Here is a 24,500-nt window from a genome sequence, read left to right as displayed (position 1 = left end):
TCACCCACTTGCTGTCAGAAATAGGGTAAATAATGCCAGCTGCAAGTAATTTACTTACCTCCTGTTTTACCACATCAAGAATGGTTGGGTTAAGTCTTCTTTGAGGCTGCCTTGCTGGTTTTGCCCCTTCCTCTAATAAGATACGGTGCATGCAAACAGACGGGCTGATTCCAGTTATGTCCGCTAAAGTCCACCCAATTGCTTTCTTATTCTTTTTCAGCACGTCCAGCAACTTTCTCTCTTGGTCAGGCTGTAAGTTATTTGCAATGATGACTGGCAGCTTCTCATCTTTCTCCAAGAATGCATACTTCAGGTGCTGAGGCAAGGGCTTGCACTGAATGGTGGGTGGCTGCTGCAAAGAGGGGGCTGACCTGTTTTGCTCTAACTCAATGGCAGCAAGGTTAGTAGAAACAACATCCTCTATGGGGAAACCATGAAGATCAGGATATGCATGCTCATTTTCAACTTCAGAATGATGGTTATCTAGAAATGCAGCAATCTCATAACATGCATCACATGGATCACTCTCATTACTACAATCAGGACAGATGAAGGAATCTGGAAGGTCATTAATAGTGGGGAATGCATCAATCAAATCACAAGACTTAGTGCATGCTTCATCAACCAACAATTGAATCAAGTTAACTTGCAAAATGGAATGATCTTCAGGGGGACATTTCATGGCATCAAGTATGTTAAAATGAATGGTGCTACCAGCAAATTCCATGGAAAGTGTACCCTCATGCACATTGATGATAGTCCTTGCAGTTTTTAAAAATGGTCTACCCAGGATGAGAGGTGCATGCTCATGTGTGTTATCATCTTCCATATTTAAAACATAAAAATCAGCAGGGAAGTGATCGGGGCTGTCGAACACCAATAGATTAGATGAATAATGATTTTGATTTGCAGCAAGGGTGCAACCCAAAGTCGTCTCCCAACGAACCTCTAACGGATCTATCAAAACAAGGCTAAACGGGGGGGAAGTTTTTTTTTATGAAAAACAGAAAACAAGATATGCAAGAACACAATGAATCAAGATGCAATCAGTTACAAACCAACTTTCTATCCCAGTTTTCATCGCCTTCTCAATAAACAAATTGTTTAGTTCTAATCCTCAAATCGAAAATCAGAAAAATCCTTTAACAACCGCCAAAGATTGGAAAGAAAACCAATAAAAAGATTTCAGAAACCTCTTAGTTCAATCTATCAGTTTTGATTCCCCTTATTGCATAGATTCGAGACTGATTGTTCTTGCTTCTAGTTAAAGCCTCAACCGAGCACAAAAACCTTGGATTCTCAAACAAAGACAATGCATGCATTCATCCAACCGGCATCAACACATACATAGATTTAAGAGAGAACAGAAACAAGAGAACAATAAAGTTAAAACTAAAAACTAGATTTCCATTAAAACCAAAGACTCAAATCGGGAACAAGGATGGTATTGCAACTGATTACAGAATCCTTAGCCCTCCATCTTGACCAGAACAATGGGGAGAAGGAAATCTGGCTACTGTTCATGCCCTTCGAAAGAATATCCCTTTAATGGCCTCTTAAGGTGCTTAAGTAGAGCTTAAGGAGGAAACCCTAGGTTACTGCCACTTCACAGCCGATTTCAGATAGGTTAACGTGCGTTATGGGCTTCGGCCTCTTCATAATAATTGTAGATCAGGAAGATTAGATAAATTTGGGCTTTTGAATCACTTGATTTGGATATCGGACGCCTAAGATATGGCCTTTTAAAGAATCAGCATCTGTGCAGCTTTCCTAATTTGACCCAACTTCCTAGCCCCGAGTTTGAAGTGCTGCTTGAAGGCCCAAACGAACTCGGATTTGGACAAACCATACATTCCAGAAAGCCCAAGAAGTCCTCTACAGTATCTCTGAAGACATCATCTTCATTCTGGAATTTTATCTTGGCCAAAATACTGAAGGAAGTGCAGGAGGTTAAATCTGCTAAAATTGCCCTTACTTCTCTATCTCCAATTTCCAAGATATCTCATTGCCATAAAGATGTCTCATGCCCCATCTCATGCTCCCATAGCCATAAACCTGGAAAAATAAAGTAAAATAGTGTGAAGCCCAATTCCTATAAAATAAAATGAAATAAAGTCAAGATGAATAAAATAACACAACTAATGTGCAAAAAAGACTAAATATGAGGGCTAAATAATATGAAAATATGTGCTCTATCAGGAAGATGCAATCCTTAACCTTAACCAGGACATCCTCCAAGACTCCAGATGGGTAGGCTGTGCTTCTATTGGCTAGTTGGACAACCACTCCTGTTGGCTTCAAAGGACCACACTACAATGAAGCATATATAGAGTTAGGCATGACATTAATGGATGCACCTAAATCTAGCAGAGCATTACTAAATTGCATGTCTCCTATAGTACAAGGAATGGAAAACGTCCCTGGATCCTTGCACTTCCTTGGCATGGCAGGTTGTATGAGAGCTGAAACATTCCTCCCAAGGTTGATCTTCTCATTCCCCTTAAGCTTCCTCTTGTGAGTACACAAATCTTTGAGAAATTTTGCATACTTGGGGATCTGTCTGATGGCGTCAAGGAGGGGTATGTTGACTTCCACTTTCTGGAATGTCTCTAGAATCTCTCTATCTAATTCGGCCTCTGCTCTTTTCTTGTTTTGTGTTGCTTGATGTGGGAATGGCAGGGGCTGGATGTTGGAAGACTCTCCTTGTTCTTGATAGCTGGAGTTTGGCTGCTTGGCTTCTTGGACTGAGGAGGGTTGCTGCTCTTTGCTACCCTCTACATTCTGCTCCTCTACATGCTGCTCCATGTTTGATGATGGTGGAGGGGTTGGGATGATCACTTCTTTCCCACTTCGAAGCATGATGGCACTAACATTACCCCTTGGATTGGCAACTGGTTGTGAATGAAGCTGCCCCGAACCTTGACTCCTTAACTCATTGATGTTTGTGGCTAGCTGGCCTATTTGGGTCTCCAAATTTTGAATGGTGGTTTCTGTTCTCTGTTGGAATTGGAGTGTGTTGGCTGCTAGTTGCTTGACAAGATCATCCAAGCTAGGTTCTGACTTGGGTAATGGTGGTGCTTGTTGCATGGCTTGGTTTGGCCTTGGTGGTGGAGCATGGTTGCTTGAAATTGAAGGATGGAACCTCTGCTGAAATGGTTGATTCTGGTATGGCTGCTGCTGCACATGTTGATTGGAAGGGCTGCCATACCTGAGGTTTGGATGGTCTCTCCAACCTGGATTGTAGGTGGCTGAGTATGGATCATACTTGTGTTGTGGTTGCTGCTGGAAAGGTGGATTGTGCTACTGGAATGGTCTACCAGGGAAGATGCCAGCAACAGATTCATTATTTTCTTGCAACTATGGACATTGGTCTGTTGTATCGGATGGTAAGGAGCAAATGCCACAAAGCTGCTGCTGGGGTTGCTTTCTCTCTAATGCCAACTGCCTGACCATGGAAGCTAATTCCTCAAGCTTGTTTTCTATCCTCTGCTGGTCCATAGTGGCAGCCACACTGACTTCATTGATGGATTTTGTAGGAGTGTTAATTCTGGTGCCAAACTGCTGGGCATTTTGTGCCATCTTTGATATCAGCTCTTGTGCAGCTGCTGGGGTCTTCTCTGCCAAGGCTCCTCCACTTGCAGCATCTACCAAGTACCTGTCCATGGGAATTAGACCTTCATAGAAATATTGAACTAGGAGTTGGTCACTTATCTGATGGTGAGGACAGCTGGAACACAACTTCTTGAATCTCTCCTAGTACTCATGTAGAGTCTCACACTCATCTGCCTTGTACCACAAATTTCCTTCCTTATTGATGCTGTTCTGGAGGCTGGGAAGAATTTTTCCAAGAAGATTCGTTTCAATCCATCCCAGCTAGTAATGGCAGCTGGTGGTAGGTAGTAGAGCCAATCTTTGGCGGATCCATCAAGTGAGAATGGGAAGGCTCTCAGCTTGATTTGCTCTTCATCTACTCCTTATGGCCACATGGTTGAGCAAACAACATGAAATTCTTTTAGATGCTTGTGCGGATCCTCTCCTGCAAGACCATGAAACTTGGGCAACAGATGGATCAGTCCAGATTTGAGTTCAAAGTTAGCATCCAACTGTGGGTATTGAATACATAGGGGCTGATAATGCACATCAGGTGCAGCCAGCTCTCTAATGGTTCTACCATCCAAATGACCATGATTTACATTATTTCCATGATTTCCATGATTTCCATTATTGCCATTACCATTATTTCCATTACCATTATCTGCCATATTGATGAATTCTAGAATAGGTTCGGATGAAGTATTAGACACACTATTAGGGTCAATCCTATCCCGAGACTTAAGCTCTCTAGCTTGCCTTCTAAGAGTGTTCTCTAATTCAAGATCCAAGTCAAGTAATGTTTTCTTAGATGACCTGGTCATGCACTAGAGATCAGCACAAAAACAGCACACAAAATGGCCTATGCATACCAAAAACTCAAAAACTCAAAAACACAAAAATGTGTCAAACAAGAGGCCCTTAGATGATTTTTTTTATGCAATTTTTCACAAAATTTCAACACTAAAACATTGGGGGACCTAAAAACACTAAAAACCACACAAAATTAGCCACTAAGAAACACAAAATGGCCCAAAAAGTGGTCTAAACGTTGGAATTTGGCCAAAAAACGGTCTCCTCACTACATAGTAGTAACTCATAATCCTCACAACCCCATTTCTTTGGACACCAAAAATCAGCTCAATCGGAGCAAGTGGAAGGTTGTGAACAGTAACCGGGAAAACTGATTTCCCTCAAAACCGGCTCCTATTTTGCCTCAGAAACCACCCTATATGCAAGAAAACATCAAGGAAAGCATATGGACTTGAAAGAATATCAAGTAGGGATGAAAAAGAAAGAGGATGGCACCGGTATCTCGAGCTCAATCCTTAAATATTGCTATCTGTCATGGAGGTGGTCAAAACCGCTGTTGAATGGAAGGCTGCTGTGGGTGATCTCCTCTTGGTTGCAGCTGCTGGTGCCTATCTGCCAAACGAAAAGGGAGATTAGTGTGGAAGGGAAAGACAACGTTGAATGGAGTGTTAAAAGAGAGAAAATAAAAGGAAAATGTGAGAAAGAAAAACGAAATATCCTCTTGGTCAGGTGATCTGCTGTCAGAGGCAGAAAAGTGGGATTCAGCTTTCTCTAAATAAAGGAAAAACGGTTATGCTCCTTGATTTGCTGCAGGGTTGTCTACTTGCTGTGTGAGCTTGCTTTTCAGCGCCTATCAGAGCACATGAAGACCAGAGAAGGACAAAAGGTGTGATACTGAAAATCAGAGAAGGACTGCAGGTGTTTTTTTACTTTTCCAGTTGCTGCAGGGTTGCTTTTCCAGAAGATCAGGTCGTGCAGCCCTCTCCAACAGCCACTTCTTTGTTCAAAAATAATACTAGAAACAAGCAAACAGAAAAGGAAAATACACACACACAAAAAGAAGATCGAAAAGGCAAATAAGGCTTTTCTGTTGCTGCTTGCTATCAGTTTATCTCAAGAACAGAACAGAATTGCTCTTCACCAAGAACACAAAACTGATAACCTTATCAACAGCTGATAACCTCTTCACCAAGAACACAAAACAGACAAAACAGAGAAAACACTCAAACAAGAAAACAAAACAAACAGAAAATAGGGTCGGTCCTCTATGTTTTTAGAAGAAAAACTCGGCTCCCTGGCAACGGCGCCAAAATTCTGGCCAGCGATTGTCGAACCACTCCAGAATTAGAGATCTATGTATCTCTTCTCTAGTTTGCAGCAAAGTGCACCCTAGGTCATCTCTCACAAGGAGCCTCACCTTCTTCTACCAACAAGGAGAACCAATATAAACAACAGTTTGTTTAGGGGGGGTTTCGACAGAAAACTAATTAACAAAACAGAAAGACAAGGATGGATGAAAAATCAGTAAAAGAAATGCAACCGGCTGTGTATTTGTCCCCTCTATGAAATCTTCCTCGTCCAATCTATAAATCTTAGCTTGTTAGATGTTTTAATCTCTGGATATCAAACTTAAAGCATCCCCAACAACCGTCCAAGGATTAGAATGATTGGAATAACAAAATGAATACAGAAACCTCTTATAAACAAAATGCAACCATCCACTCTCTATTCAACCTATCCGGACCTATGCAAGAACAACCGTTCAAGCACATAATATTCATTTCCGAGATGTTATACCAACCGGCTATAACATTCTGTTCTCTTAAGCATTTAACAGAAAATGAAACCATGCAAATTCACACAAACCTGCCATGAACTCCATGCATTCACAAATCTGCTCAAACTAAACCAAATGGAAATGAATAAGAAACAAACAACAAACCAGGTTTTTGTAGCTCATCCGGGACTCAGATTCCACATGGATTCAAGATACACAACCGGTTACAAATGCTCTAGCCTATCATTACAGCAAGGAAGACAAAATGGAACAAAATGAAGAAAACAGAAAAAAAAATGCTACAACAACAAAAACGGCTAGAGAATCCTCTCTCTTTTCTCTTCTCTCCCCCCCTTGAAATAAGTGCTAAGAGGCCTTAAATACATGGCTAAGAAATGAAGAGCTAGGAAGGCTAGGGTTGGGCCTAGCCCAACAGAAAATAAGTGAGCCCAAAAATAGCAAAATTGAGCAGCCCAAGTCTGCTCCTTGAAAGTGAGCCCAAGCTCCTTTAGTTGAGCCACTTCTCTAGCCCATCCAATATTCCCTAAAGCCTGGATCCATAGAAGTAAGATAGAAAATAGTGTAATGACGATTTGAAGTATAATAAAATAGAAACAATGAAAGATCAGCAAAAATTACTTCAAATGGCCTAGTAAGACTAAGGTGAAATGCCAAAATATAGTATAAATATGCATGCTATCAGTGCCCCGGAATCAAGCCAGAGGAAAGGAAAGGAAGTGGTTCTCAGATAGCTAGCTTCTTTACGTTTTAATTGCAAAGCGTTGTACTCTGACTTTAGTGTGAGTTTTACTTGCTGTAAAAGGGAGCCTAAATGATCCCTAGATTTTCAAGTTGTATTATGGATTTCCAGGTGGTTTTTGTGTTAAAAGCATATAGTGGAAGCCTTAAATATCTAGCTTATCATTTTTAAAAAGCTTTTAGGTTCAATCATTTGCTTCTGTTGGCAAAGGCTTCCATAAACGCCCTTTGATTACCATGTGGTTGCTAGCATCATCATGTATCTTTATATGTGTACCTTGGAAAAAGAAAAGTGGGGCGTTACAAGTGGTCCCCCTCCTCCATTCAAGACAAGTTTAAAAAGGGATGATCCTCCTCGGAATCAAGTGTGTAGGGACAACAACAAAAATCTCTTTTTGTGCTTAGAATCAGATAGGAATCAGTAAAGTAGTCTTTACATTTTGCATGTTGTTTGTACCTTTTAAAACACTTCAATTTTCGTTCTTTGTTTTGTTCTTTTAGTTTTACTGCAAGATTCAATACCAGTTATAGCTTTGTTCAGTATTCAATACAACAGTAGTTCATCTTACAATTATCGTTATTGTTTATTTTCATTCTGTTCATTACTTATCTACTGAGTTTAATTCAAGTCATTTACTTTCCATGAAGATGAGTGGCTAATTCAAAACTTAGGGCAAGGCAAGGATAGTGTCTAATGCCTCTGATTACCCAAGGTAGTCGAACTTCATATGTTCAATAGCAGAAGTTAAGAGAGCTTGAGAGTTGTTCTTCATTTAAAAACTTCAGGCTTGGATTGGTTCGTATGCCTAACCTAGAGTCTTCATGCCATGTATGAAGGTTACTTAACTTGGAAACGTTCTCATACCCAAGCCCGAACGTCCATCTTTGTCAAACATTATTTACACACTGATTTATGATAGCTGCTTAACGTAAAGTCCTCCATGCCATGTAAGGGGATTGCTAGAACTAAAGTTATCATCATTTCGGTAGTGTATTTAATGATTGAACCTCAAGCGATCTGAATATTCTGTTATACTTAAGTAAGCTATATGGGAATCAATTGAGCTTGGCACTTGAATTGTCTTGACCCAAGATTTCTCCATATCCAAACACCAGATAATTCCTATCAGTCTAAACAATTCTCATATTCTTTAAGTTGATTGAATTGGTGTGATTATCTCCTTCCATAAGTAATCTCCCTGTGAATTGACCCAGACTTACCCGAAAAATATAAGTTTCTGCTACGATTACACTTGTGCACTGGCGAGTCTAAATGCCTCACTCTTTTATTTAAAAATTTGAGCTACTATATAATCTTTGTTATAACTAAAAGAAGGATAAAAAGTGACAATACATGGTGAGTGATGCATCAATTATAATATATTATATTTATTCCTTTATTATTATTATTATTATTATTATTATTATTATAATATGCCTTGATATTGTTTTAATCTTCATTTTTCATATAAACTTGCATATAATGACAAAATATTCAATTTTAAGATTAAAATATGTTTATAATTATAACAAAATTGACCACTAATCACCTAGGAAGGTGGCCCACGCACCTTCATGCGCAGCCCCTTCTCGGCACGTGTATTACACGCGTCGCCCTTATATTTCGGATAACTTTGCATAGTTTTGGTATTTCAGTCATAACTCCCTCGTTTTAGCTTTAATTCAACCCCCGTTTGAACCTACGGGTTCCTCTACAAGAATGTTACAAAAAATCAAACTTACCTCGCCATTTTTCTAACTGTTTGGGATGACCTCCGACGAAAATTTTCTCCCATCTCTCAAGAATAAGATCCTCACCTTGGAATCCCTCAATCCTCAAACTCCCTTGCAATGATTTGAGAACAACCCATGGCCTTATTTATAGATTTTTTGGACCAATCACGTGTCGCCACATGTCCCTAGATAAGCTTTGGACTCCAAAGACTCAAAGCTATATTAGAAAAGGTTTTAAAATCCAAATCTAGAATTAAATGAATTTTGAAATCCAAAGTTAGAATGAAATGAATTTTGAAATGCAAAACTAGAATGGAATGAATTTTGAAATCCAAAGCTAATACCCCAAGTTTCTTCCAAATGTTATTTTGGCCCTTATTTCAAGTTCTCAAGTTTTGATATTTTACCACATGAACCCCTAAGTCCCATGCTTCTCAATTGGCCTAACAAATTTGAAAAAATATCATTTTTAACCCTTTTTTGACTGGAATAAAAAATCACACTTTGGCCTCAAATGCATGTTTCGACCCTAAACTTTTTTGTTTCATCCTGAAACCACTTAAGGGTTGTTTTAATCACAAAATTAGAGCCTCTACAAGGTTTCATGGATTTCCTAGAAGCCCTTTACCATCATTTGGTCTTTCAGACTATAACTTAGCTGTACCGAAAATCATCCCATATTTGATTTTCTTTCAGTGTCATAAATCACGTCTCGAGACACTCATCGATGTAAGACCCCTATCTTTAAACATCTAAGTTCTGAGGCATTTCCTGTCATCGATTTGATGATTTATTTTACCATCAAACCAATTGTTTGGTATTTTAAACTTACTTAAATTACGTGACAACCTCACAAAAATATGGGTATTTCACGCTCCATCTGATCCATGCGATTTCCATCCTCCCAGCTTCTCCTTTGAAGTGGATTTCTCGGGGGGTGTTTATGATGTTTCCTCATATGAATGTTGTGACTCCTCCTTATGGGGTGCCTCTTGTAACGCCCAAAATTTTTCGTGCATGTTATAACTTAGGATTTTAGGAATATATTTTTTTTTCACACCACATCCACTAATTTACAACATACAATTCCAAAAAAAAATCCCAAGTTCACTTTCTCAGCCTAACAAACCCAATAATCAAATAGTTAAGACATGTGATATTATTACAAACGGAAGCTAGATCCAACCTCATATGGTACATAACCATAACACTTTATTTATGATAAATGAAACCGTTCAAGACGTCTACAAAATGCATTACATGGATATCATCTCTCGAAAGCTATAATTGAACGCCTCAAACATAACCACAAACATACTAAGGTTTACATAGGTTCGTACAAAATCAAAGATAGGCTAAACATGCTACATGCGACAAAATAAGCTTATTCCTCAGCTATCTCCTTGCCTTTAGAGCTGCTTGTTGAACCTGGAACGTTTGAATATTCCAGGGACATAGTCAAATTAGAAGATAAATCTTCTAGTGAGAACTCCAAAACAATTTATATAAATGCATGAACAGATATAAAACGTATGAACTTTTTCTTTTACCTTGCATTCTGTATATTTTCTTGTTAACCCCTACCCTAACCTTAACATTATAAGCCAATAAAGACCTATTGATCATTAAATGTGCATTGTTCTACATTAGTGGAGAGAGGAATGAAAAATATGCTTATGGAGTTTGAATTATTTCTATCTAAAGGTCATTTTATAGCTACTTATTTGCATAAACTCATCTTAAGTGCATTAATAATTCAAACCTCAATGAGTCTCATATTTAATTAAAATTAATTCAAACTAATAAAATCCTCAATTCGTATAATTAATACGCCAAATCGAATCGAATTAAGGAAGGACATGAAATTCATAAAACTGAGGGAGCTCACAAAGGAAGTAAAGAACTATCCTTTAGCTAGTGGATTTCAGTGTTTTTACGCCCGCACGCTGCCAAATTAATACACACTACAAAATAATATAACCTCTTAAAATTAACAAAATTGAACCCAAAATTAAATTTCAACCATACAAAATTATTAATACATGTTTTCCTTGTTACCTGGATAATTAATCTTTGATTAAACCAAGTTAATTCCCAAATTTCTCCCACTTTCACCACTATGCACCTTCTTCTTCCTCTCCTTCTTTCCCTCTTTTGTTGCGCGATTTCCTCTGCTCTAAACACACTAAAATTGGGGTTTAAAAAGCCATCTGGAGGGCAGCTTAGCACACGTCGCGTGGCAGATGTTAGCTGCCCACCGCCTTGCCAAAATAACGTTGTTTTGGGCAAGGAATGGCTGGAAAATTCCAGCCAAAATCCTCCCTCGCGCGCGCACCCATGGGCTTGATCCTGCGACCTCACCCAGCACACATGCACGCGAGACCGCCGGTGCTAGCCATCACCTATAACTTATAAGCACACCAAATTAATTTTAAGGTAACCCCACCACGATTTTCAGAAATTACATTTAGAACCCACATCTTCCAGAAACTACCACATACACCCACTTAATAATAACTCTTATGGCCCGAATTTTCAACAATTACTTGCCCATCTCTTTAATACAAAAATAAATTAATATTTCCTTTAAACCCACAAATAGTCAATAATCACCACAAATACCGTAATTAATAACTATTAATCATTCCCAATTTAAATTAATAATTATTAACCGTTCCTAAATTACCAAGATGTTATAGTCTCCCCCCTTAACAAAATTTCGTCCTCGAAATTCTCTTTGGTTAGCTCAAACCATTCAGGGAGACACACCTATTCCAAAGAATTGGGTCTATTAAGCTCGCGTCTAACACTATTTCTGTGAGATGAATTCATAGTTCCCATGATAACATTCAACATTATCTCTAAAACATTCCATATCATCATTTTCCAGAATTCCCACAAATTCAAGTCCACTAAGTACCCCATTTGACTTAACACACTAACACATCTCCCTAATCCATCACCTCATTTGGGCCATGTTATGACCACTAACACCCTAACCAGCTCAAGGGTCACCATCAATTACATTAGGTGACATCAGCAAAACATCCACATTATATTGTCATAATCCAAATGTCATTCTAAGGCCACCTCGTGCTTACATTGCACTCTCAATTAGTAACATCCTAGCCACATATTAATCTAGGGACATGTTTGTAATGCCCTGCTCCCACTTACGGGTGTTACTCGTGAACAACCACCCGAATTGTCCACCTGCCCGGCCTTAGGCGAAGGGTGGATCGTGTTTCAAGATGAAACGCCCTAGGTGGGATTTAGGCTCGTCCTTCCCTTCGCTGAATCCCAGAATTCGCCAGCAGAATTGGGCTTTAGCCACACCGCATTGGCTATAAAGAAAATCCCCTTCAGGCGCCCAATCGCCATCTTCTCATTTAATTCCTTTTCATTGAAGGATTTTACCGGGCTCCAAAAATCACCATTTAAACCAATCCATTGATGGGTCACCAATTTTGGAGGAAAACTCATCATTTTCAAATTTTCAAAATTTTCGGCATTTTCTCCTAAATACCCGAAAAATCCATTTATTTTGAAAATTCCTCCGGAGCCCAAATTCAATTAAGAAATGCCCCAATTTCTCCCAAAAATTCCAAATTTTTAAAAAAATTTGGCCGGCGGGGCCCACTGGCGCGCCCGGGGCCCAAGTAGGGCCCCGCTGGCAGCTGGCCGCGCGCGGCCGCGCTACAGCGCGCCTGGCCGCGCGAGCCCGCTGCGCGCGCCTGGCCGCGCGCGCGCCCGCCTGCGGCCTGCAGCTGGCTGGCAGCCCTCTGCTGCCCCAGCTGCCTTCCACACTTCTTCCCCCTTTTTTTTTTATTCCTTGGGCTATAAGACCCTAAATTTTCCAGAATTTAATTTAAATAAATAAACTTCACATTCATCTTGGTTTGCCTCTAATTCTCCATAATTAAGGCTTATTCCACCTCTTAATGAATACACAACATATCATACCAAAGTGAGGTTTTGCCTAGGCTTCAACATGCCAAAAGCCTCAATCTCATTCACTTAAAAAAATCAATACTTCAAGGAATATACACTCAAAATATACACTTTGGGCTTAAGAAACCCTTACATAAAGTATATACAACTTAAGCATAAATTACACCATTTGAGAAAAATATTCAATGTCTTCATGCTCAAGCTTCTTTCTCTTGCCAAACCCTTCCATAGCATGCTTCAATACCTACAAGAGGTCAAATAACCTCATGAGCTCCAAGAGCTCAATAAGGGTGCAATGACATAAAGTATGGAAATTAACAACATAGATGCTAATGCCATATGCAAGTGCCTAGGATTCCAATACCTCAACCCTCAAGGTTAAAGGCTTCAACATACCCACCCAACACACAATTTCATGGCCATGAGTCTCATGCACACAAGCATATGCAAAGCAAGCACAAAAATGTTAAAATGCATACAAGAGTCATGCTAGCCTCCATCCACTTGGGGCTTTCCCCTTACCTCATACTCCATGGATCTTCAAGTTTCCAACAACTTCAAGCCTCCAAAATCACTTCCTTTAATTTCCTCAAACTCCTTACATGAAAAACAAGCCTAGGATTATAAAGAAATCCTTTAAAAATGAGAGATACAAGAAAATTATGAAACCCTTACCTCTAGGCTTCTTGGATTTCTTCTTCTCCTTTTTCTTCTTCTTTCTCTCTTCTTCATTTCTTTCTCCAAATGGCCAAAGGAAACCAAGACTTCCCTTCTTGCCATTTTATACTAGTTCCCTCATTTTTCAAGAATGCATGCTAGCCATTAGATTTATTTGGTGAGAATAAATCCTCACCATCCAAACTAACACAATCCATGGCATTAAGTCTTGTTTAAAATCCACCATTGGATCTTTTCTCACTTTACAAGACAACATCTTAGCCATCCAAAGGAAGCACAATCCATGTGCTTTGCTAGGTTTTAATCCTAGCCTTTGATTTAATTTGGAGATTAAATCTCCACCTTCCAATCATTTCTCTTCAAAATCTCTCCACCCATTTGGCAATCCATGCCAACTTCCAAGATTTAATGGCAACCCTTGGATCACTTTCCCATTTCAAGAATTAATCTCATCCCTTGAAATATCCTTTCTTTCCCATTTAAATTTATGGGACTATTTTCATAACCATCACACTTGAATGACATAAATAAATTTCTTTCCCATTTAATTTAATGGGACAATTTTCCACCATCACATGAGAGACCACTTGAAAGACATAATCCCTCATTTTCCATTTAAATAAATCACACCATTTTCCAAGCATTAATGGTGACCATTGACCATTTTCTTTTGGATTTACTTTAATCCATATAATTATGCCTCTCATTAAATGCTTACAAGACCAATTATCATATCTTTTGCATTTAATTAAATCATTCCTCAACTCATAAATCCACATATATATATACATGCTCCCACATTTCTTATATATATTAATTTCTCTCAAATTCCAAGATTATGCTAAGTGTCACTCCAAGACACAACTTGGCTTTCAATTCTTGTTCTTGGTCATCCATGTGGCAATACCACATTTATTTACCAATTTAGGGAAAAATAATTATTCTCCTCAAATAATTTAATATCCACCATTTTCCCTATTTTCCATAATTAATTTCCTTTATGGAATCACTCTAAATCACCAAAATTCTCATTTCATGAATTTTTAATCTCATATCTCCACATAAACACAAATTTGGGATTTATTTCACTTACTCATCTAATTCCACATAGGAATTATTTCCAATTTGCCAAAATACCCTTTTTATTGGATTTTCCTATCCAAATTATCAAAATACCCTTCTCATGGGCATTCTCAATCTCAAGGATCATCACTTCCTCAAGGGAATTTTTGGAAGTATATTTACTTCCTTTCCTATTTTCTTAACACCGGTTACACCGGGTGTTACAATGTTCAAGACACAGGGGTATATAATCCGAGAGACGACCTTACTCACGACACACCACTCCATGCACATATTAATTTTTCATTTGCATCATTTCACACAAAGTTGAGAGCTATTTCAAGGACCACCTGTAGGTAATTAAACCCTCATCTAACATATTTGCATTTGTAAATGAACTCCTACTACTTGATTTGCTTATTTTTTCTTGTTTCTTTCATACTCTTTTCTTTGTGGCTTTTCATTATCCACACCACATATCCATAAGTCTCAATGTTCAACACGTTTAAGTTCTTATTGCTGGTGCGATCACTAAGGCTTGTCCTAATTGCGCACCACCAATGACATCTATTCACCCATTAGAGTTGGTTAAGGTGACTACCCGCTTCGTCCAACCCAAGTATATCTAACTCCTCTCCAGGCACACTCTACAAATTCCCAAGGTAAATATCTTACGAACTTGTTCATATTATTTCCTTTACAACATTCCCAGTGTTCTAACCCATTGTATATATACTATAGCAGCAACCCACTCACTTTAGTGAACACTTGAGGTAGAAAATGCCTCACGCCCCTTCCCGCCTCTAACACTAGCAGGAAACCTACCAGACATCCTACCTTGCAAATCACTCGATATGGTTGCGGTTAACCTCGAATGTCACTAGTGAATTTCCCTTACTAACCAGTTAAGTTGTTATGACACGCGAGACCAACAATAGATTCTATCCGGATGTCAATGGGTTATTCATCTCATGTGACCCATAGACGTCACCAGCACGTCGATTATTCCAAACATCATCAAATGAATTACCCCACCCAACTTGGGTAACAGGGTAGTTACACCTAATGATAATGATAACCTCCTCGTTCTATGCGCAACCATCCTTAGCCTATTTTATCTCTTTTTTTTTCCCTCACCCATATAACATAAATTCACCTCAAGGAGTAATCTTGGATGAGCCCACAGTCAACGGACTCAGGCAACAATTCACTACTAGCCTTGGCCTTAGGCCTAGAGGGTAACTCTTCCCAAAAATGCACCTAGATATTCCTTAATGTCCTGACATACTTTCTGCACCTGGAAATAATTTACAATTGGCTATTAGCCGGCTGTCGAACCACTCCAAAATTAGAGATCTATGTATCTCTTCTCTAGTTTGCAGCAAGTGCACCCTAGGTCATCTTCTCACAAGGAGCCTCACCTTCTTCTACCAACAAGGAGAACCAATACAAATAACAGTTTGTTTAGGGGGGGTTGTTTTGACAGAAAATTAATTGGCAAAACAGAAAGACAATGATGGATGAAAAATCAGTAAAAGATATGCAACCGGCTGTGTATTTGTCTCCTATGTTAAATCTTCCTCGTCCAACCTATATACCTTGGCTTGCTAGATGTTTTGATATCCGGATAACAAACTCAAAGCATCCCCAACAACCGTCCAAGGATTAGAATGATTGGAACAACAAAATGAATACAAAAATCTCTTGTAAACAAAATGCAGCCATTCACTCTCTATTCAACCTATCCGAACCTATGCAAGAACAACCGTTCAAGCACATAATATTCATTTCCTAGATGTTATACCAACCGGCTATAACATTCTGCTCTCTTAAGCATTTAACAGAAAATGAAACCATGCAAATTCACACAAACTTGCCATGAACTCCATGCATTCACAAATCTGCCCAAACTAAACCAAATAGAAATGAATAAGAAACAAACAACAAACCAGATTCTTGTAGCTCATCCGGGACTCAAATTCCACATGGATTCAAGACACACAACCGGTTACAAATGCTCTAGCCTATCATTACAGCAAGGAAAACAAAATGGAACAAAAGATGTAGAAAACAGAAAAATGCTACAACAACAAAAATGGGCAGAATCCTCTCTATTTTCTCCTCTCTCTCTATCTCCTCATATCCTGGAAATTAATGCTAAGAGGCCTTAAATACATGGCTAAGAAAGGAAAGGCTAGGGAGGCTAGGGTTAGGCCTAGCCCAACAGAAAACAAGTGAGCCCAAAACAGCACAATGAGTAGCCCAAGTCTGCTCCTTGAAAGTAGGCCCAAGCTCCTTTAGTTGAGCCACTTCTCTAGCCCATCCAATATTCCCTAAAGCCTGGATCCATAGAGTAGAGGTAAGATAGAAAATAGTGTAAGGACAATTTGAAGCATAATAAAATAGAAACAATGAAATATCAGCAAAAATTACTTCAAATGGCCTAATAAGAATGAGGTGAAATGCCAAAATATGGTATAAATATGCATGCTATCAGCTATACACACACTCCAAAAATTTCTTTGTGAAGATAAATTGATTTATGATTTAAATATAAATTGTTGTAATGTTTGGAATTTTCTTTAAGTTATATATTTGTGGTTATCTTTGAGGCAAAGTTTTGAGAAATCTAAATTAAATAAGCTCTCTTTATTTTCTATTTAAGTTTTTATTTGTATTTCTTTTGCTTGAGGACAAGAAAAAAATTAAGTTTGGGGGTATTTGATGTGCTAATATTTCTTATATATTTTCTATACCATTCTTACTTAATTTTATGCTTAATTCTCATGTTTTTATATGTTTTTTATATTAATTTTAGGTAATTTATCATGTTGACAAGATTTGAAGGAAAAGTGAGAAAAAAGAGCAAAAATTATGGATTTTTGTTGCTCAAGAGTCCAATTAAAAATAAAAACTAGACCAAGTGAAATTTTGAAAAATTCTAAAAAATATATATATGTGAAAGCTTTATATGCCTACTTTTCTACACTTAAAATGGTGCATAAATCCGAATTTTCTATAGAAAGTTATGACTGTTGGAGTGACATAAGGTCAAAACTGTAAAAAAAAAAAAAAAATCAGCATTACCTACGAATTTTTCATTCAATTTTCTCCAAGTTGATCTGATTTGTAGATGGATTGAGAGGCCTTTTAAGGGTTATTTGAGTTGCCTATTTCATGAAGAATTAGACCCAATTTAACCCAAGAAGCCTAGCCCAAAAGTCTAATCAAATTAAGCCCATATATTATAAAAAATCTTAAATTGCAATTCTTGATATTTTGAGGGTTATTTTGTATTTTTCTTTGAGTGTGGGACTTAAAAGTTTGAGTGGGCATGGTGTTGGTCCCTCGACACACAATGGCCACTCAAAAGGGGGGTGAATTGAGTGATTAAAAACTTATTAAACTGAATTCTTCCCTTTTGAAAACTCTTAAGCTTTTATTATATAAAGAAAATACTTGTTATAAATTTATATGCTGTTTGAGAATGATAGCAATATAAATATGGAAACAACAATAACAACACAAGAATATATAGTGGTTCGGTGTCTCCAACACCTACTCCACTCTCTCAAGGTCAACCCGACACTTGAGGTTCCACTAAAACCACACCTAGGTTTTCCAATAAGCTCACCTAGGAAACTTTTTGCACAACACCGAGGTTTTCCCCTTAGCTTACCCTGGAAACTAATACAACAAATACACCTAGATTACTTGGGCTCTAGGAAGTCACTCACAATCTACAATTAATACAAATAAACAATCCTATGTCCAACAAACTTGGACTAATATGGATATGAATACAAGAAAAAATATTACAAGACAAATGAACAAATATAATGATACAATTTTTACCATAGTTGGAGAGAATATCTTATTTACCTTAGGCTCCAAAGATTTAACTTTAAGCTTGAGCCTTGGATTGCTTGAAATGGATGCTTGAGAGCTTGGGTGTGCTTTAGGATAATGGATCTTGATAGAGCATTATCCTTCTCCAAAAATCTCTTCTTGATATATATAGTGGAGCTTCCATCGGATTTGTAACAGCTAGAAAAATCCAACCGTTGGAGTCTGGGAGTTGATTTCTCTAAAACAGGAGTCGACTTCCATTTTAAGTGGGAGTCGACTCTAGTTATACAAGAGTCAACTTCTGTAACACCCGGTGTAACCAGTGTTAAGAGAATGAGAAAGGAAGTGTTAAAAACTTTCAAAAGTGCCCTTGAGAAGGTGTTAGATCCTTGAGTATATTGGTGCCCTATGAGAGGGGCATTTTGGTAATTTGGATAGTGAAGTCCAATTAAAGGGTATTTTGATAAATTGAAAATAATTCCTATATGGAATTAGGGATGTAAGTGAATTAAATCCCAATTTTGTATTTATGTGGAGATATGGGATTAATAATTCATGAAAAGGTATTTTGGGAATTTTTGGAATAAATTCCATATAGGAAATTTAATTATGGAAAATAGGGAAAATGGAGAATATGCAATTATTTGAGAAAATAATTATTTTTTCCCTAAATTGGTGAATAAATTTGGTAATGCCACATGGATGGTGGAGATGAGAACTTGGAAGCCAAGGTTAGTGTCTTGTTGTGACAATTGGCATTTTGTGGTCCAAGTTAAATGGAGAGATTAAATTAAATGCAAAGGAAATTCCATTTAGTCTTTCAAGCATTTAATGAGAGGCATTATGGTGTTGGATTAAAGGAAAAATCCATAAGAAAATAAATTAGTCATGCATTAATGTTTGGAAAATATGGAGATTTTATTAAATGAGAAAGAAAGCATTTATGTCTTTCAAAGTGGTCTCTCATGTGATGGTGGAAATTAGTCCCATTAAATTAAATGGGAAATAAATTAATTATGTCTCTCAAGTGTGATGGTTATGAAAATAGTCTCATTTAATTAAATGGGAAATAAATAGGAAATTCAAGAGATCTAATGGATGAGATGTATTCTTGAAATGGAGAATAAATCCAAGGGTGGGGATTTAAAGAGAGGAAATGGCATGTATTGCCAACCTATTAAAAGTGTGCTTTCTTTAAATGGTGGGGATTAAGTCTTGAAAAGGCCAAATGATCCAATGGATGAGATTAATCAAGATAAAGAGCATGGATTGTGCTTTCTCCTAGTGAGGAGACTTGTTTATTTGAAATGAATGGTGGAGATTTAATTCCCCTTAAGCACATGGATTGTGCTTTTATTGAATGGTGGAGATCCATTCTTGAAAATGGGAAAGGGTAGTATAAAATGGCAAGTGTGGAAGACTTGTCTCCCTTTGGCCATTTGTAGAAAGAATGTAAGAAGAAAGAGATGAGAGGAAAGGAAGAAGAAGAAGAGAAATGAATCAAGGTAAGTGCATTCTTCTTCTCTTTATTTAGTGTTCTTGTATGCAAAGTAAGTGAGTTTTTGTTTGAATGCCATCTTAGATGGGAGAAGATGTTGATGGAAGCTCACTTGAAATGAAGATTTGAAGATTCAAGAAGAGGTAAGGGATAGCCCCATGGGAGGGTGGCCTTGCAATGTGTTGTAAGTATGTTTCATAAGTGTATATGTTGCATTTGGCATGTTCTTTTATGTTCATGAGACTTATGGCCATAGTTTAGTTTGGGAACATGGTTGAATGGTGGGTTGATGCCTCTAACCTTGGAGGGTTGTGAGGGCAAAGAAACCTAGCCACACTTGCATGCATTTGGCATCATATAATCTTGTTATGTTCATATTTATTTGGCATTGCACCCTTATTAAGCTTAATAGCTCATGAGGTTTTTACCCTCACATGTACGTTGTGAAAGCATGGTAAAGTAAAGGCAATGGTGGAATGGCATGTGGAAGCATGGAAGAAGATTCAAGTGTATATTATGGCTTATGTGTTTAATTTATGAGATGTAAATTTAGTTGGTTGGTAATGGCTTGTAAAGCCTAAACCATGGGTGTATTTCCTTTTGTAGCATTTGATTTTATTTTAAAATGAGATTTTGGCTTATGACATGTTGAAGCTAAGTTGTGGTGTAAGCCTCATTGTTGGGTGTGTTGTGGGGAGCAACCAAGATATAAAATAAAATGATTTTGTTGGGAAATTGAGACAAAAATTGGATGAAAGTGAAGTCTTTTTATTTATTTAAATTTTTGGAAAATTTGGGGTTAGGAAGCCCAAATAAGAAAAAAAAAAAAAAAAAGGGAAAAAGAGGTGAAAGTGGGAGCAGGGCCCAGGCAACAGTAGGCGCGGGCAGCAGCCGCGCGGGGGTGTGTGGGCGCATGCAGCATGCCCGGCCAGCACCCAGTGGGGCCTCGCTCGAGCCCCGGCCGGGCGTGCCAGCAGGCCCCGTCGGCCAATTTTTTTTAAAATTTGGAATTTTGGGGAATTAAGGGGCAATTCTAAATTAATTTTTGGGCCCAGAGGAATTTTCGAAATAAAGAAATTTTTTGGACATTTTTGGAGAAAATGCTGAAATTTTGGAAAATTGAAAATGATGAGTTTCTCCTCCAAAAATGGTGATCAATCAGTGGATTGGTTGAAATGGTGATTTTATGAAGTCGATAAAATTCTTGGATGGAAAAAAAGAATTAAGATAAATGAGAAAATGGCAATTGGACAGCTTAAAGTGGTTTTCTTTCCAACCAAATGCGGTGTGGTTGAACCCCAATTCTGCTAGTGAATCCTGGGGTTAAGGGAAGGGAAGGACGAGCCTAGTTCCCACCTAGGGCATTTCGTCTTGAAAGATAGTCCACCCTTCACCAAAGGCCGGGCAGGTGGACAATTCGGGTAATTGTTCACGAGTAACACTCATAAGTGGGAGCGGGGCGTTACAACTTCTGTAATACTAGAGTCGACTCTTCGAAATACACCAATGCTGTCAGGTCGACTGTACATAATATACTCTCGGTTGGGTCAACTCTAACTTTACAAGAGTCAACTTCAGCTTAAGGGGAGTCAACTCCATTGAACCAAAGTCGACTTCTGAGGCCCATTTTACAGAAAATAAATTTTACACATATAGCAATTGTTTGAAGACATAATCCATATAGCATGTATACATTACAAGATATTTACATTTCTTTAGTTTAGTAAATGGAAGGTAAAATATAAATTAAAGAAAAATGAGGGCATTTACTTTAATACATAAATGTAAATAAGAAAGTATCCCCTATTTGGATTCAAGAAAAATATCTAAAAAATTAAAATCCAAAATAATAAGAAAATAGAATTTTGGCTTTAGTACAAATTCGAGATTTAACAATTTTACCACCTCCAAAATACATACATTCTATTTCTTGAAAAATTCATTAAAAATTATTTTAACATCAACGAATATTATTTATCAGAATACAGGGAGATAGTTTTTCAAAATAAAAACATTTTCTTATATGTCTCCTGATAATGCGCTAATCTTCCAGACTTAGAGAAATAACATTTCTTAGTTCATTTTGATACACAAAATACTATAATACTTAAGACATATCAAAAAATCCTTTAGGGAATTTAAATATACCAAAAATAGTTTTATTAAAATTATGTTTTGTTAAATATCAAAATATACAATAGGTTGGTTGGAGCAAGTTGACTCAACACATGGGTGGAATGAAACATGGACGAGGAAATTAGGGAGGTAGGGTATGGTTTGATCCATGTTTTAAGGAGAAAATTAAAGAAAAGAAGAAAGTGATGAGTATAAAAGGAGAAGGAAGGCTGAAAATTTGAGAGAGTTGGAGGTGAGAAAGCTTGAAGGATTAGAGAATTAGAGCATTCTTGGTGGAAGATTTCTTGTATTTTCTTCAATAATTGGTGACAACATTTTTTAAGAAGAAAATCTTACACATCAAAAAAGTTTTATTCTCTTCTTCCATTTCCTTTAAATTCTATATGTATGTTTATTTGTTTTGTTATGGATTCTATCATTTGTAATATGAACTAAACTCTATAACTAGGGTGTTTTGATATAACTTAAATATGATAATTTGATTTACATGGATTGATTTTCTTTATTCATGTAAGTGTTTATTATTATGCTTAATGCTATCAAATACTTGGCCAATATTTGATTGATATGTTAATATAGATTTAGACTAGAAGGAAAAATATATAACTTGATCTGGATAATAAACACTACAAGAATATAATTGGAACGGAAGTAAAAATTTGACTTGTGTGGTTAATTATCATTGCATAAATAATTAAATTTGAATTGTTAACCATTTAAATTAAATTAGATTATTTAGGTGAAATTGAAATACCCTAGTGCTCTAAAAAACTTGAACTTCTTCATATTTATTTTTGTGTTATTATTATTTTATTTTATTTTCTTACATTAATTAATTCATCATTTAATCAATTGTTTAGATAACATTTGAATTAATATAATTTTGGTAATTATCAACCAATCCTTGTGGGAACAATACTTTTACTCACTACTTTATTACTTGTGAGATCCGTTGTGACACCCCGGCCCCACTACTAGGTGCCACCGTAACCTACAGTTACAACCCTGTCCTGTCTTGAAGGACGGCTATGCCCTGCCAACATAAAATATTAAAATAATATTGGGTGCCCTGGGTGGGGTCCAGGCTTCGTTGCCTTCGATTATCGAAAATTCGAGTTTATAATGTATAAGCAACGAGTACATACCCGATTCTTGAAACCAATTAGGCCCTTAAAATATAAATCCAATTTCAAATAAAACAAATAAATACCAACATGCCCAATACAATACTGATAGAGCGCATATTTTCATATTATTTAGCCCTCATATTTAGTTTTTTTGCACGTTAGTTGTGTCATTTTATTCATCTTGATTTTATTTTATTTTATTTTATAGAAATTGGGATTCACACTATTTTATTTTATTTTGGACAGATTAGGGTTTTGATGCCAAGAAGGGAAACAAGGAGATTGGAGACAAAGAAGCAAAAATTGTGTTAATAGATTTGACCTTCTGTGATTCTTTTAAATTTTTGGCCAAGTTATAATCTCAGAACATGAATGATGTCTTCAGAGATATTGTAGATGACTTCTTAGGATTTCTGGAATGGTATTGTTTGTCCAAATCAGAGTTCGTTTGGGCCTCCAAACATCGCTTCAAAGTTGGGACCAGATAGCTGGGTTAAATTAGGAAAGCTGCACAGACGCTGAATCTTTAAAAGGCCATAACTTGGGCGTCCGATATCCAAATCAAGTGATTAAAAAGCCCAAATTCATCTAATCTTCCTGATCTACAATTTTTATGAAGGGGACAAAGCCCATAACTCACGTTATCCTATTCGAAATCAGTTGTTAAGTTTTGGTAACCTAGGGTTTCCTCCCTAAGCTCTATTTAAGCACATTAAGAGGCCATTAGGGCAGAAGAATTATTTTCTCACGTAAACAGTAGCCGATTTTCCTTTTCTCCATTGTTCTTGTCAAGATGGAAGGCTAAGGATTTTGTAACCGGTTGCATGCCATACTCCTTATCCGGTTTGAATCTTTGGACGTTTTTGTATATTTGTTTTCATCTTTAATCTTATGGTTTTGTTTCTTTGCTTCTTCTCAAGTGTGTATGTATTTTATGCGATCGTATGAATGCATGCATGATGCTTGGGCAGATTCGACTAATAGGCTCAATTGGGATATTGGTTTGCAAGAAACAACATAAACTTAGTGGGCGATTGTTCATGTCGGTTTCAGATCTGTGTGCTAAAAGAAATTGAAACTTGTATATTGATTAAGAAGATCTTCTGTGATTTTTATATTTGTTTCGATTTAGTCTTCGGCGATTGTCAAGCATCTTTTTAGATCTGGGGATTAAAGATAAATAGGTTTTTTTTATATGGTGGATGATGATACCCGGGTAGGGAGGAAAGGTTGCAACTGGTTGCATCTCAGTTTACTGTGTTCTCGTTTATTTTGTTTCCTGTTTTTCATCAAAAAAAACCCCTCGTTTAGTCTTGTTTTGACAGATCCGTTTGAGGTTCGTTGGGAGATGACTTTGGGTTACACCCTTATTGCAAATCCGAATCATTATTCATCTAATCTATCGGTGTTCGACAGCCCGACCATTCTCGAAACCAATTAGGCCCTTAAAATATAAATCCAATTTCAAATAAAACAAATAAATACCAACATGCCCAATACAATACTCCAATGGTCAAGCATAACT

Source organism: Diospyros lotus, chromosome 7, assembly GCF_014633365.1.
Source record: "Diospyros lotus cultivar Yz01 chromosome 7, ASM1463336v1, whole genome shotgun sequence".
Taxonomy (NCBI): domain Eukaryota; kingdom Viridiplantae; phylum Streptophyta; class Magnoliopsida; order Ericales; family Ebenaceae; genus Diospyros; species Diospyros lotus.
The sequence above is the reverse complement of the archived record's forward strand: the minus strand, read 5'-3'. Positions refer to the sequence as shown.